The sequence below is a fragment of the Parasteatoda tepidariorum genome, chromosome 2 (genome assembly GCF_043381705.1).
Source record: "Parasteatoda tepidariorum isolate YZ-2023 chromosome 2, CAS_Ptep_4.0, whole genome shotgun sequence".
NCBI classification, from domain to species: Eukaryota; Metazoa; Arthropoda; class Arachnida; order Araneae; family Theridiidae; genus Parasteatoda; species Parasteatoda tepidariorum.
The window spans coordinates 98,096,071-98,110,565 of record NC_092205.1 but is presented as its reverse complement, the minus strand read 5'-3'; the positions used below and the strand labels follow the sequence as shown (position 1 = coordinate 98,110,565).

Genomic DNA, 14,495 nt, shown 5'->3' with positions numbered 1-14,495 from the left:
TTCTCGTTAGCAACAGCTTTTTAATGCCAAATCAAAAATAAATCTAAAAAACTGAATTGGATTTTGAGACTAACGAATATCTAATGCACCGAAATAACATTACTTCCTGGTCCCCCTAAAACAAAAAAATTCAAATAGATATATTAAATTCAATTTTATATAAATGTAAATTGAAGTTATTGTTTCGTAACAAATGTATTATTTCATATAAAATAATTCTTAAATGTAAAATATTGAAATTTTAATCATCTTGAAATTCATTATTATGGTTTCTTAAAAATTATACTAGGGGGCTCCGCCCTCTGCTCGCTACGCTCGCCAGCCCCCAGAACTGCTTCGCAGTTCCATTGCATATTGCTTCGCAATCTTAGAAAAACATTTTAACAAATTTAAATTTTAAAATAAAAATGCCAGATATTGAAATCAATTACTTAATGAAATTTATACTCTTCTCTGCCCCCTTCACAATTTGATTATCTTTTCTTCATGTAGCTGAGAAATTTGGAGCGGTAGCAGAGAATATATCTCAATAAGAAATGCTTTCCCGTTTAGAATTCCGCCATTCATTTCTCTGACGTCTGCCAGAGATATTTCGACGCCTGATAGCAGGCATTTTATTTAGGCAGCAGGCACTAAATAAATTAAAATAGAACTAAATAACTAAGATATCGTTTTAAATCTCAAATCAAAATAATTGTTTGTAGAAAGTTTGTTTTGGTTTGAATATTCGCACGTTTGTTTTGGTTTGAATATTCGCACGATGCCATTGCCATTCTATTGTAACGAAACAAAAAATTTATCATGAAACTAAAAATTTATCAAAGGAACTAAAGATATTGAATTCTTTTTTTAAGAAATTCAGTTCCGTTTTTTTTTTATCCACTCTTATTTTTGTTTATCAATCTATTAATTCAGAAATGCTTTAAATCAAACGATGCTTACGGAAACAATGCTTATGCGAACCACCCGAAAAATGATTTGCTGAATTCTCATTGGTTGAAACTAAATTATTAATTTTATTAATTAATTAAAGGAAATTTTCATAATTTAAGACCTTATTGCACATCTACATAGCAATACCTTTAAAACGACACCTTATTTGTTTAATTCTGTTGCGTAGTTTGGGAGTTTTTAGCGAGACAAAATATTGCAAGCCTATTAATATATAGATTTTATTCTTCAAAAAATTTTTAATGTAAGCCAAGTATTCAAATTCAATTTCCTAATATAAATATATGCTAGTGATCTACTACTAGCTATTTACAAAGTTTTAGTGTAATACTAAATCGTTGGTTGAACCTCTGTGTGCACACCACTGATTTGAAACCATGTAGGTGTTTACAAATTTTTTGATCTTTAGGTTGAATCCAACTACTCAACAGCCTTTTTTGAATTGGTGGTTTAGTCAATGTGAGACATAGACTTGGTAGCAACATGTAAATAGGTTACATTTATAACAGATCCTATTTTTGACTATGTACAAAAGAATTTTTTTAAAAAAATGGCTCAGTATAGCTAAATATGATTTGCAGGTTCATGAAAGATTCAAGAAAACTAATCTTCATTTGAAAGCCTTTTAACACAAGAAATATGAATCTTGGAAATTCAGTGCTATTGAAAAATTAAAAAAGTTTTTTCATTCAAATATATTGAGAAGACTTCATAGTTAACCAGATACCATAAAAGGAAGAAGTGGGTACTACTTTTCTAAAATAATATTTGTAAATAACACGATTTATTTATAATATTTTTATAATCCCAACAGCAAGGTATGAAAATCAAATAAACTTTCCCTTTTATTTTGAACTGTCAGTCGAAGCTCCCTTTTTAAAGAATGACGATTGAATGATGATTCTCTCAATTTCATCATAAACATCAGTCTACAGGTATTCTTATTAAATTTTACTAGCTTTACAACTCGTTTAAATACATTAATTAAATGTACAGTTTGAAACATTATGCACCTTATATGACCTAAAGAGATGATATTTTTATGATTTGAGAAGACTATCAAGTTAACTAGTATATTAAATGTTTTATTTTTTTCCCTTTGCAACAAAAGTTTGTATATAAAACGTTTTGAAAATGAACTGCTAATCTTGCTTCTGTAAACACACCCATTTTAACAACAACAAAAAATAATTTTTGAGGTTTATCTCTCAAAAGTTCGAAACTGATGACACAATTCAGAAATTCCCTTATAGATAATTTCATTAGCACAGAATAGAAATCGGATGAAGTGTGTTTGAGATCTTGAGACAAGTAAAGTAACCTTTTACAAAATCAAGTAGTTTGTCTCAGTCTTGAACACACTTTTATCAGTATCAAAACAAATTGCTCAACTTAAAGATGATGAAGAATTCAAATATATATTTTGATAATTAGATTTCACATAGTTATTTTCATTCTTTTTTTTTTATTCTCAGATATTTAATCTATTAGAAGTAATAAATAGACATTTAATTTTACACTAAAAAGTCGGTAGAATTATTCATGATTTTTAATTGATTATTGTTGTTAAACAATCGTGAAAATACAACATTTTCTTACTTTTTCCTATAAAGCATCATTGCAACAATATGACACAATAATATTTATACTTTTGAATTATTTGGATATATGATATTTAGAAATCAAGATGGTTTCTTAATGCAGTAAGAAGAACAAACAGTGATAAAAACTAAAATTAATTTCACAATTTTGCAATATAAAATTTTTTGAAAGCAAGTCAGAGTGTAATATTTTGTTAAATCATCTAATAATAACTGTACATTTAATTTTGGTCATTAGAAAACACCGTAAATATTCTATACCTTTCTTTAATTGTACATTTTTCTTCTCTCATGGCTGTTTCTACTTCTGATCTCCTTGTTCTCCTTGAACCTGGAATTTATTACATATACTGTGAATCAACAGAATTTTTGAAGAATATTGAAAGGGTATTTCAATTATTTTTTTCTAAATCCGTAAAAGGAGAACATTACGAAGTATTGGGGAATAATATTGTGAAAAATGCATATTATTCTAACTATATCTAAATTATTCCATTTTGTCACAAGATTTATTAATAAATGCAAAGTTAAAGCACTTTGTTCTGCGCACTTCATTTGCAGTTTTTGTGGAGCACCCTAATGAACTGTATAAAAAACATGGTAGCATTTCTTCAGGTGNTAATAATAACTAATGTGAATTATTCATAATAATATAATGAAATATTGTAATTGAGCAAAATTATTATAAAATTATGAGCAAAAACTTCTCCAGAATTCCTCTCCAGACCAGAAATTAGTAAAAATAATTTACAGATTGGCACAGAATTTTTAGTACAGGTTTAAGAACATATTTATGCAAATTCTTTATAAATTTTAAAAATAAATTAAATACTAGAAAGAAAGAAAAACACGTTTTTCTGAAAATTGAAGTAATTACATATTATATTTGTAGGGAGTGGATGCATTTTGAACAGTTGATTACAGAGGAAACCTAATAAAAAAATGTTACCATTTAAAATTATGTATTTCATTTATTCCTATTCCTGTATTTTATTTATTCCATTAATCAAGTTTGAAGTAAAATTAGGAAAACAATCAAGGATTGGAAAAATACAGCAACATGAACTATTAAGATTAAAAAAAGCAAAATATTAATTACATATTAATTGTAGTCATAATTATCATATTTTATTTCAATAAAATTGATAAATAACAACAATATTAACAATAAGGTTGTTGCCAAAAAGCTTAACTAATTGAAAAGTCTGGAAGTAAAGGACACAACAAAACAAATTAGAGCTTGTATATCCCTATTGTAACTAATACTCATATTCCAATAAACCTACAACAATTACAAAAAATAGGCTGTTCAGAAGTTTTGTCATCATTTGATAAGTGAAGCATAGACAGGTCTTATGTTAAAATAATTAAGAGCAATTGACATATCCTTTTAGAAGGAAATTCAGAAAAGTACTGCTTCCACCCAATTCAAGTTTGTAATTACTGGCTAATAATCATTTGCAATTATGATTTTTACTCAGCTATCTAAGCAGAATTTTTTAAAATACACTTGAAATAATGTTTGTTATTTATAACGAGCTAATAAGACACACGGCTAAAAGAGTTATGGTATATCTTAATGTATAAGTCAATTTTTCAAGCCTCAAAAATTTTAGGAACATGAAGGGGTCAACTTAAACACTGTTACTAAAGTCAAGCAATCATAGATTGTGAAATATAGATGCATTACAAACAATAAGATATATGAATAACTCTGTATCAAATTACCCCTTACAAAAAGTATTCTTAATATGTTATATACAATTAATTTTGCATTTCCTCTCATTCTACTTTCTTTGCATACAAAAGTAATTTTAGAAACAATATTTTTATTTACGTTCAGAAATAAATTAAGACAATTCATTTAAGAGTATTTCAAACATATAATGCAGTGAAAATTTTTAAAATATGCTATAAAAGTACGATTTAAAGATTCCAAAACATAATCTTTGTTGGAATCAATAACGCTAGCAATGTTGCTTCAATACATTCTACTGCATCTTCATCTGCTAAGTTCCACAAAAAATCATTTGCACATCATCCTAAGAATTCAAAACTTTCGCTTTTAAAAATTTTACAAATGTATCACGAGGCCTGGTAAACCATATAGCCTTTTAAAACAATATAGTTTTGCTCATAATGTCAATACTGTAAAATTGTCCATGACAAATTCTTTAAATCTTCGTTAAAGAGCAGAAACACAAAGAATATACTTAGGGATGAAACACTGGTGGTTCAATACTTGGCTGACCACCCAACCAGAACATCTGGTCCTGCACCAAAAGCCGAAGAAAACTGGAAAGGGAACAGTAAGTCTTGGCCTTCCATGGGCTGATATATCATATATATCTGACGTACCAGAAATTTTCTAACTAGTAATAAACATTTTTTACAATGTTCATATTAATAATAATAATTCATATTAATTATAATATACATATAATTTTTCATAAAATTTTATTTTCTTCAAAATAAGTAAAATGAGGTATTACAAATAAATTATATAAAAAATAAATTTAAAAAAAATTAAATAAAAAAATAATTTTCATTGCTACACTGTTTTCTAACCTAAAACAAAGGAAAGAACATCACAGTAATGTAACAATGAAGAAGAAAATAGAACTTTCTAAATTCAATATTGTAAAAGGGTTAATTCAATATCCATAGCTCTGAATGCATTAAGTTCAGTTTGAGATCATTTAAATTTTGATAAGCCATTAAGAGTAAGTTTGTATGATATAAACACAACTTACATTTTTATCTTTAACCATCATCAGAAAAAACCTTTGACGAGGTACAAAAACGGTAACTGGACGAACAGTATTGTCAGCTGCAGTAGCCACAGGAGATGTTGGCAGGGAACAGACTGATAATCCTGATGAGGCAGACTTATTGGCAAAAGTAGGAGAGCTAGGAACATATTATATGTTGAGATCAATGCTACTCCTTGAATTTCATACTTCTGATGTATTTTAACACCTGAAAACATTTAAAATAAATAAAAAATATCTGTAACAAATTTATTTTATAAATCACTTTATGCAAAAATGTAAGTAACATATGATCCTTTTATGTTAAGTAATAGAATGTTTATAATGTTAAATAATTTATCTCTTCATAAAAGAACTATGTTGCTAGAATTTTTTGATGAATATATGATTTCTTAATCAAAAATCTATTGTTTTATGCTCTTTTTGAGTTGTTTGAATAAAATCCAATAGATTATTACAAATTTTTAATGATTGAATGACATTAATTCAGATTTTAAATTTATTAACAAGATGTGAGAAGCTTTTAAAACAATATAGTTTTGCTTATAATATCAATACTGTAAAATTGTCCATGACAAATTCTTTAAATTTCGTTAAAGAGCAGAAACGCAAAGAATAGAAGAATAACAAGGTTAAAATAAGGAAAGCCATGGTATGACAAAAAATTTCAATTTTTGCAAGGACATGGAAACTGGATGCTAATAAAAAAGCACATTATAAGCAAAAAATGAACATAGAATAATTCGGGTTATGAAAGCAAAGAGTAGAAAAAAATTAATTACATTTTATTTAATATTGATTTAAGGGAAAGGAAAACAAAAGAACTGAAAGAAAAAAGCTTTTCTTAGACATATTAGAACATTCGTGAGACTAAGGTTAAAAATGTTTAAATGTAAGATAAAATGGATAATAATTTAATTTTCATTAGAAAGTCTTACTATCATTTCCAGTTTCTTCTAATTTAGAAAAATCAGTGTGCCCCATGTAAGCTTTCCACTGCTTTTCATTTCTTCCAATAACAATAAAACATCTTTTTACTCCAGATTCAATTTCCTCACACACATATGAAGTGATAGTCTGTGATGAAAATAAAAGTTGACATACACTGTATACATATGCGCACAATTATTTTTATCATTTTGTGTTTCATAATAGCTTAGTACAAGATTTTTTTTTTACGTTCTAGCAGTAAGACACAATTATTATTATTTAAATGGTGACATCTAGAATCCAGCCAGCAAAGAACTTTTAGTAAATTTCATTAAAAAATGGAATTTCTGAAAATTACTAATTTTCCATCAGTAGACTATTTTCTTTTTGTTCCAGATTATAAAAGTTAGTTGAAAATTTAAATCTTTGTTAATGCAACACACACATTATTTTTCTCACCGATAGTATATCATTTCTACTTTCCACTCTCCCCTTCCTTTTCTAACGTACATTTTCAATAAATAAAATTGAAGCTCACATAAAATTTCAAATTTTGCATGATATCCTTGTTTTATTTTAATTTATATCTAGATTTGTTTTTTAGAACTTTTTTGGTTGAAACATTCTGTGAATCAAGCTCAATAATTTTGAATTAAAGCAAGTTTAAAGATATTTAAATATAAGCAGCAATGTTCTAAATGTAAGTTTAAATATGAAAAAGGATAAGTTTTCTATTAAGTGCAATAAAGAAACCCTAAAAATGCATAAAACTTTTTTTCATAAGAAAAAATGAATGATTTAGCAAAAATATGAGCTTGAAGAAAATGTTGAAATAAAATTTTCAGAATAAAAAGCACATAATTAAAAATTAGGAGGAAAAACAAACAGAATACAGAAAAAAAAACAGATTTACAGAATATTGAGAACAGAATAAAAAAAGAACAGAATAAACATAGAATAAAACAAAACAGACACAGAATTCTCAAACAATTTACGGAATAAAAAAAAGGAAGAAAATGTATTAAATCTATATTCCATATTATTTTGTGCCCATTTAATGTTTCTATATATATTCGTTACCATTAATCACCAATGCTTCCTAATAAAATGGGATGAAAAACAAAACAAAAACAATCAGAAAAATGAATATTACAGGGTCTGGTATTGATTAACAGTTGCAATTAAATTTACAACTTAGTGGAATAATCTGTTTCCTTAGTGACTGCCATACATCATTTCAACTGTTTCGAGCGCAACTCATAATCATAATAGAGTAATTAACAGTTATTCCAGATTTATAAATTTAAGTGCTTCTTTTATAAGAAAAATATTAGTAACTTCACACATTTAATTATAAAATGTTTAAGTCTGAGAATTTAAGATAATTATCGTGCATATAAAAATTTAAATGTTTAGCAGATAAAAACACTAAATATCCTAATTTTAATGAGTCAAACTTTTTCTTTTCAAAAAAATTAAAACTTTTTTTAATTATTAATAAACTTTAAATATATCAACTATAGATATTAGATATTAACAAATGTTACAAATGAAAATGATAAAAAAATTCATGGTATCAAAATAAAGCTCACTTCAAACATTTGCGTTAAACATGGAAAAAATTATATAATGAAAAAAAATTATTAGAAATAGGTAACTGAAATATTATTGTAAATTATTAAGTAGTTTAGTATACATAATTTTAAACATAATGATAATATTTATTGACTGAAAAAAAGTATTAGAACATATTATTTTTCTTTATATAATCTCACCTCTTCAAGACAAAAATATAGAAATTCAACAGAATTTAAACCATCTGTATTTTGAATGTAAATACGAGGAAATGTATCTCTTAGCAGCAGTTTGATTTAATTTGCAATTTCTTTTAAAATAAGAATCACAGCATGTCTTAAGGGAAGCTCGTATTCAAATTTTAACAAAGAAGGAGGACCTATTAAAAAATACAATAATAAAATATACTTTAGTAACATAATAAACATTTTAATATAATAAGAAAACAACTATCAAGAACTTTTTTTTTAAATTAGGCAACTAAAAAAGTTGAAGTTTCTTTTCAAGTGATTTCTAACATTGCTCTTAAAAGTTTCATATTAAAACACAGTATTATTTATCTAATTTATCTTTTGAAGTAGACAGAAACGTAGTTGCTTCATTTCTATAATAAGTGTGATAGTTCCATCAATGATCAAACTGATACAACCTTTTCTTGGAATTAGATACTTTAGATAAATTATTAATACTTCTAAATTCTTAGACTTACTTTAGATAAATTTTTAAAATTGAACAAGAGATGTCTTTAAAAAAATACTATATTTTAAATGGCTTATTGATTTATAAAACTAATTAAGTGAACAACAAGTTAGATTTTTTGAAATGAAAGATATAAATGTAATGTAATATAATAATAATGTATGTTCAAATTAAGATAGACATTGTATATAACCTTAACCACTAAGCTGCAATGGCTTGTTTAGAGGTTGAGTTGTCATTATAAAAAACTAAGGTTCAATCCATGATGGTCACTTGAAGCTTCAGATTGATAGGTACCATGATTGTATTACATTATGTAGAATAAATTTATTGAGCTTTCAATGTATTTTAAAATTAACTTAATTGCAGGGTATCTACTACATTTCAGATTTTCAAATTCATGACTTTTCATGACTAATTCCAAGAATTTTTCACGACTTAATGAAGTTACTATTTTCTCTGACAAAAACACAATAAATTTAAAAAAGCATCACAATAGCATTAATTCAAATAATAGGTATAACCAAAACTGTTATACTCTGCATCTTCATATTTATAGATTTTAAATTTGAAAAACAGAGTAAAGAAAGAGTTGAAGCAATGAAATAGCTGAAAAAAATACAAAAGCAAATAAATTCTTTTCCCTTTTTTTTCTGCAGAATTATATTCTAAAGAAACTTTTCTTGCACATCGGAAAGGAAAGAAATACTCCTGATTTTTCTGTTCTCATTTCTGATTTTAAAAAAAGTTCACCAATGACTGGCTTGTTTCAACTAGAATTCTAAATTTAGTTTAAAAAATCACTCTAGAAATGATGTTTTTTCTTTTACCATAATTTTTAAAGAACATGATAAAAACATTTTATATTTTAATAAAATATGACTGTCAGTGGGAATTTCTATGGAAATTCAGATATTTGGAACAACATAAAATTGGGGGGGGGGGGGAGATTCCATTTTAAAAATTAGATTTTTCGGCGACCTAGGTCCATGACTTTCCATGATTTTTTTTTTTAAAAAATAGTTACAATCATGACAAATTTTATTCAATACCGAAATTCATGACTTTCCAGGTGCGTGGATAACCTGCACCTAGTATCTGATGGACACTTTACGACTAGTCCAAATTCTAAGTATTTTGTTAAGATATTCAACCAATGGGTAGGACTCGAGAAAAAAAAATTCAACTTCAGTAAAATTTGGAAATAATCCTCTAAGACGCATTTCACAGCCTGTTCACGAAAGTTTAAGCTATGCGCTTGACATGGTAAAAAAAATGTGACAGAACGTTTCTCTTTTAATCTTGCTTGTAAACCTGAGTACTTGCCTGCCATGTTTGGTGCATAATTTCATGTTTTTCCTCGACAATCACTTATATTTATGCCTTGATCATTAGGAAAAGATACAATAGTATCAGACAAGTACTCAGGTTTATGCCTTTCAATTGAAAAAAAAAATCCAAAAGGTCTATGCGAATTCCGTCGTTCACATATCGGACATCAAATGTCACCTAATCTACATGGGAAATGTCTGGTGTTGAATCAATACTTACAGAAAAATATTTTGCTTTCCTTAGTTCTGCAATTATGTTGTTTTATGCTTTATATCAATCGATTCAGTCTTGGTAAATAACAATTCGAAGTTGATAAATAAGATGTATGTCCATTGCCCTTATTCTCATAATTGTTTATAAGTCCAGCATGAAAAGGGCCAAGTTTACTCAATAGTTCTAATGTTCCCAAATAATTTCCATTATCCAATTGTCTGATTGTCTCCACGGAATGCAAGACATTGCGATGCTAAAATCTTTATTACTTCAAAAATTCTTCTAAATACTTCTCAATCATTGATTTGGTTACTCATCTGATTAGTTAAAACTATATGTATTAAGCAATCATTTTCTTGAGAAGTAAATCATTGTAGCGTGTTTGTGCGCAAACATATTTTCATGTTCTAAAATGCACACATTATAAAGTTACCAATCTTTTAAGCCACTTTCAGAATTAAATGCATTGCTAATAATTGAGGAAAAGATGTATCAGACACATTACAAAACTTTAAGAGTGGCAAACTTTTGAGCCATAAAACATACACAAGTGTAAAAGTATTAGTGCTTTACAACATTCAGAAAGATCACTAATTTGATAATTGTTATTTTTATTTATAATTTATAACAAATGTATGAAAATTTATACTAAAAACGCTTACTTACTAAATTTTAATTTCAGCTGTTGTTAATTTCTTTTAAACTGTAATGTCACATTCTCCAAGATATGACTGCGAAACGAGATCCTGGAAGAAAATGATAAGTTTAATTGGAAGGTGTATTATCCCATTTTTGGTTCAACTATGGTCAAAGAAAATTTGAAAATGCTTTAGAAAAATTCTTATGTTTTGCTACTGCAGGATGGGAGGTTGCTGTGACCTTTCATACAGTTTCACTGTTGGCCAGTCGTCATATTTATGAAAATTTATTTTCTCATGTTTTATTTAAACGTGTCTTTGTTTAAATTTCAAAATTTTTTTTCCAGAAATTAAATTGTAAAACTATAAGGATTGGTGAGCAATGAATAAAAGGAGGGGGCATAGCCTTTAATGTAGTTAAAATAAACTATGAAATATATATATATATATATGGGCATAAAAATTGGAGTATTAAATAGAACTTAGAGAAAAGAGTGAGAAGATAGCTGGAAAAGAACTACTTTAGAATTTTCAAAGACTAGCGAGCTAGAGTAGAACCCTCTTCTAATTTTTAAAGAAAACATTAAGAACTTAGCAGCGATAGAAATTACTCGTCCATTAAATTTGTGGGAGACTCTTACAAAATTCCTTCTCTGCCATGAGGAGAAAAAGGTGGTGGCTAATTTATGCTGTCAATTATCATTAATTTTAAACTAATCATTTTTCTACATCTGTTTATATGCTGATTTTATTTTATTTATTGACTTGGAAAAATTTCGTGTAAAGTCACGTTTACTATATCTGTATTTATTTTATTATCCACCACTTCAATTATTTCATTATTGACCATAACAAGCTTATGAATTGTAAAAATATTAACAGCAAAATGTCTTTTTTTCCATATAAGGTGATAATTTACTTAGTCATTTATAATTCAATCAGATACATTTCATTTTCATTTGCCAATTAGTAGTATAAATTGTCTTACCATATTAAGTAATGCTTTATCATTCTGTATTTATACTCATTTAAATTTTGAAATTGAATAAAAGTATTAGAACAAAAGATAAAATTTATATTTAGCTTATTGGTTTTGTTTAACTATTTTTTCATTGTTTTATTTCAATAGCATCTTTTTCTTGTCACACAATATATTTAATTTTTTATCTATCTCAATTAATTATTAAATATTTTCTTCAAACTTCAATCTCTGTTTTTTATCCGTGCATTCTGTTAAATTGATTTTAAATAAATCTTAGTTCTGGAACTAGGTTATTATTATTTTACAGATTTAAACTTTTATTTTTCTTTAATAATGTATTTTTTCATGGCATGCATATAAGTAACTAAAGTTTACCATTTACTAAATAAGCAAGTAAGGTTTAAGCAATTAAAGTATATCTTGTCCTACGTTTGAGGCTCTTGATTTTAATTTTTTAAAGAAAAATTTTCTCCCCAGAGAATATTGTTTTTATTTATTTATATTTTAAACAAAACATATTTTTTTTCTTATGTAAGATGCTTGAATCCTTTTTTTCTTAAAAATTTTTTTGTAAAATATTCTATAGTGAGAGAATTTGTTATCATGAGTGATATTGAGAAATTTTAAAAAATTAACTTTTTATTAATTTATTTCAGACATTTTTAATAATTTTTTGTGTGGCTTAGTTGTTTTTTTAAGAAGATTTTATTAGTAAACTTTAATTCTTCAAGTAAACAAGTTCTCGAATATTTTAATATTTGTTTGATTTTACGCCTTCTTTTAATGGAGTGAAAGGTTTTAATTCTAAATTTTTCCTTAAATTGAGTGATTTCGTTCCTTTTTTTTTAAGAGAGTATGTTTTTTATATAACAAGACTTCATTTATTTTTAGCAAAAATTATATGGAACACAGTGAAAGAGCGTCCGGCAACCTAATTCCATACATTTCCCCAGGGAAAGGCACTGCCACGCGTGTTTCGGAAGCAAGGATTGGGACCCTTGGCTAATCTTTCACAATCAAGTTTATTCTAGTTTGATTTTCCATAAGAAAATTAATTCAATTTTATGTCAGAGAATGTGAATTATTTATTTTTTGTAAATATTACTTTTATTTTTCAAACCTACTTAACTAGCAATAAAATATTTATTTTCTAAGATCATATTTTAAGTTTCATGTATTTTAAATTTGTTTTCTTTGTAACCTATTTATAATTCCTGATTCCTCTTTTTTTATTTTAGCATTTCTTACCTTCAGTCACCATACTTTTACATAAATGAAATTAATTTATAAGGAATTTTGCATACTTCACCCTATTTTATTTGAGTGATTCTATGTATTCTTTAACCCTGTATTATATGTTTATTGACGAATATAAAATACTCAAAACTTTCACAACTTTCAAAATGCGTATGCCATGACATGACGTATCATTAAATTTCCACCATTATTCAACTGTATCACAATTTATGTTGGGATTGGCTTTTCACCAGAAAATTATTCTTGAAAGCATTGATAGCTCAATTAAAGATATAAAAATTAATTTACTTTCATTTTATGCTTTAAAATTTATTGTAAATATATAATGTTAAAAATCATGTTAAAATGAGAAAAACTAAAACAAAACTTGACATGTAAGAATTTTTTTACACCATAAGAAATATTCAAGGTCAATGATTGATAGAACACAAAGTCTAATTGAGAGTATTGACCTGTAGTACACATATAAAAGAAGTATTTAAATAATTTCTGAAATTAATTTTCTCATTTTAAAATGAGCTGAAAATTTGTGATTCGTTTATTTTGTTTAGCTTACTTAGTATGTTACCTAATGTATCTCTTATCTTTCATGAAATAAATACTTATAAATAGCAAAACACTATTTGGTTTTTTTTAAACTGTGTCTTTAATTTTGTTCAATGCTTATTAAGTCAAATGAGTGTTCACATAAATTAGTTTATGTGAAATATTTATTTATACATTTTGAGAAAAATGATGTAGAGAGAATTTCCAAATTTCTGAAAAAATGAATTTATAAATCTTAAAACATTTGCATTACACCTTTTTCTGGAGCTTGTAGTGTGAGGACTAATTAGTATATATTTGTACTGGTTTTCAAGATGGAAACATGTAACAAATTAAATAATTTACTTTTTACAAAACAAGGTATTATTTTTCATAAACCAGGAAATCCCTTATAGGAAAGAGTGTTCATAAATGAGTCAATTTTCAGTTAGTTTTGTAATATTTTCGATTTGATTTCTTTAGCTCAAAATTTTATGTTTATTTTATATATTTGGTTATCTGAAAAATTTATAAAAATTGGATTAGAAACTGCTTACTGTGAATAATAGATAAACAAAAAATAGAAATTTAGCCCATTCAATTCCAACGCGTGAGGTTGAATGTGCCATTGATAGTTATGAATGGGCCGCATGAAATTCTATTAAAAAGTAAGTATCAACTTCTTTTATTAACTAAATATAACAGAAAATGATTGATCAAAATTAATTTCACATCTGTTAAAATTTATATTCTTGGTCTGTCTTTGACTTAAAAACACTGTCCATCTGAAACAAATACTTATTTTAATTAAATTTCAAGTAATTAATTTCTAATGAACTATTATTCTGAAGAATTTATCATCGGGCAACATTTTTCTTTAGAAATGAATATAAACTATGCCTTTTGAACTGGCATTTAATCTAAAATCTTTAACAGCCATTTTAATAGTTTCATACATCAAAAAAAAAAAAGAATTCTAAATAGAAAAAAAAAGCAAACAAAAGCAAAATAATCTTCATAA

At 26.3% G+C, this 14,495-nt stretch overlaps 1 protein-coding gene and 2 long non-coding RNA genes across 9 annotated transcripts in view; 2 read left to right on the top strand and 1 right to left on the bottom strand.

Moving 5' to 3' along the window:
* Positions 1-2,342, top strand: part of LOC122272344 (uncharacterized) — a 4,937-nt gene extending 2,595 nt beyond the window's left edge. The window contains exon 3 of the long non-coding RNA XR_011636265.1: positions 1,361-2,342. This is a non-coding gene — a long non-coding RNA (uncharacterized lncRNA). The remainder of the gene's footprint in view (positions 1-1,360) is intronic.
* Positions 1-14,495, top strand: part of LOC107446111 (eukaryotic translation initiation factor 4 gamma 3) — a 147,405-nt gene that overhangs the window by 102,731 nt on the left and 30,179 nt on the right. The gene's annotated exons all lie outside the window — the stretch shown is intronic.
* The window catches only part of LOC107451925 (uncharacterized), a 24,320-nt gene extending 9,825 nt beyond the window's left edge, over positions 1-14,495 (bottom strand). The window contains exons 1-5 of one of the 6 annotated variants that reach the window (XR_011636263.1): positions 10,739-14,495; positions 8,029-8,207; positions 6,262-6,400; positions 5,306-5,531; positions 2,814-2,883 (exon numbers count right to left, since the gene is read on the bottom strand). This is a non-coding gene — a long non-coding RNA (uncharacterized lncRNA). Of the gene's footprint in view, positions 1-2,813; positions 2,959-3,533; positions 4,925-5,298; positions 5,532-6,261; positions 6,401-8,028; positions 8,208-10,738 lie in introns of those variants that run through there. The other 5 variants (XR_006226949.2, XR_011636262.1, XR_006226948.2 and 2 more) reach the window with 5 other exon arrangements.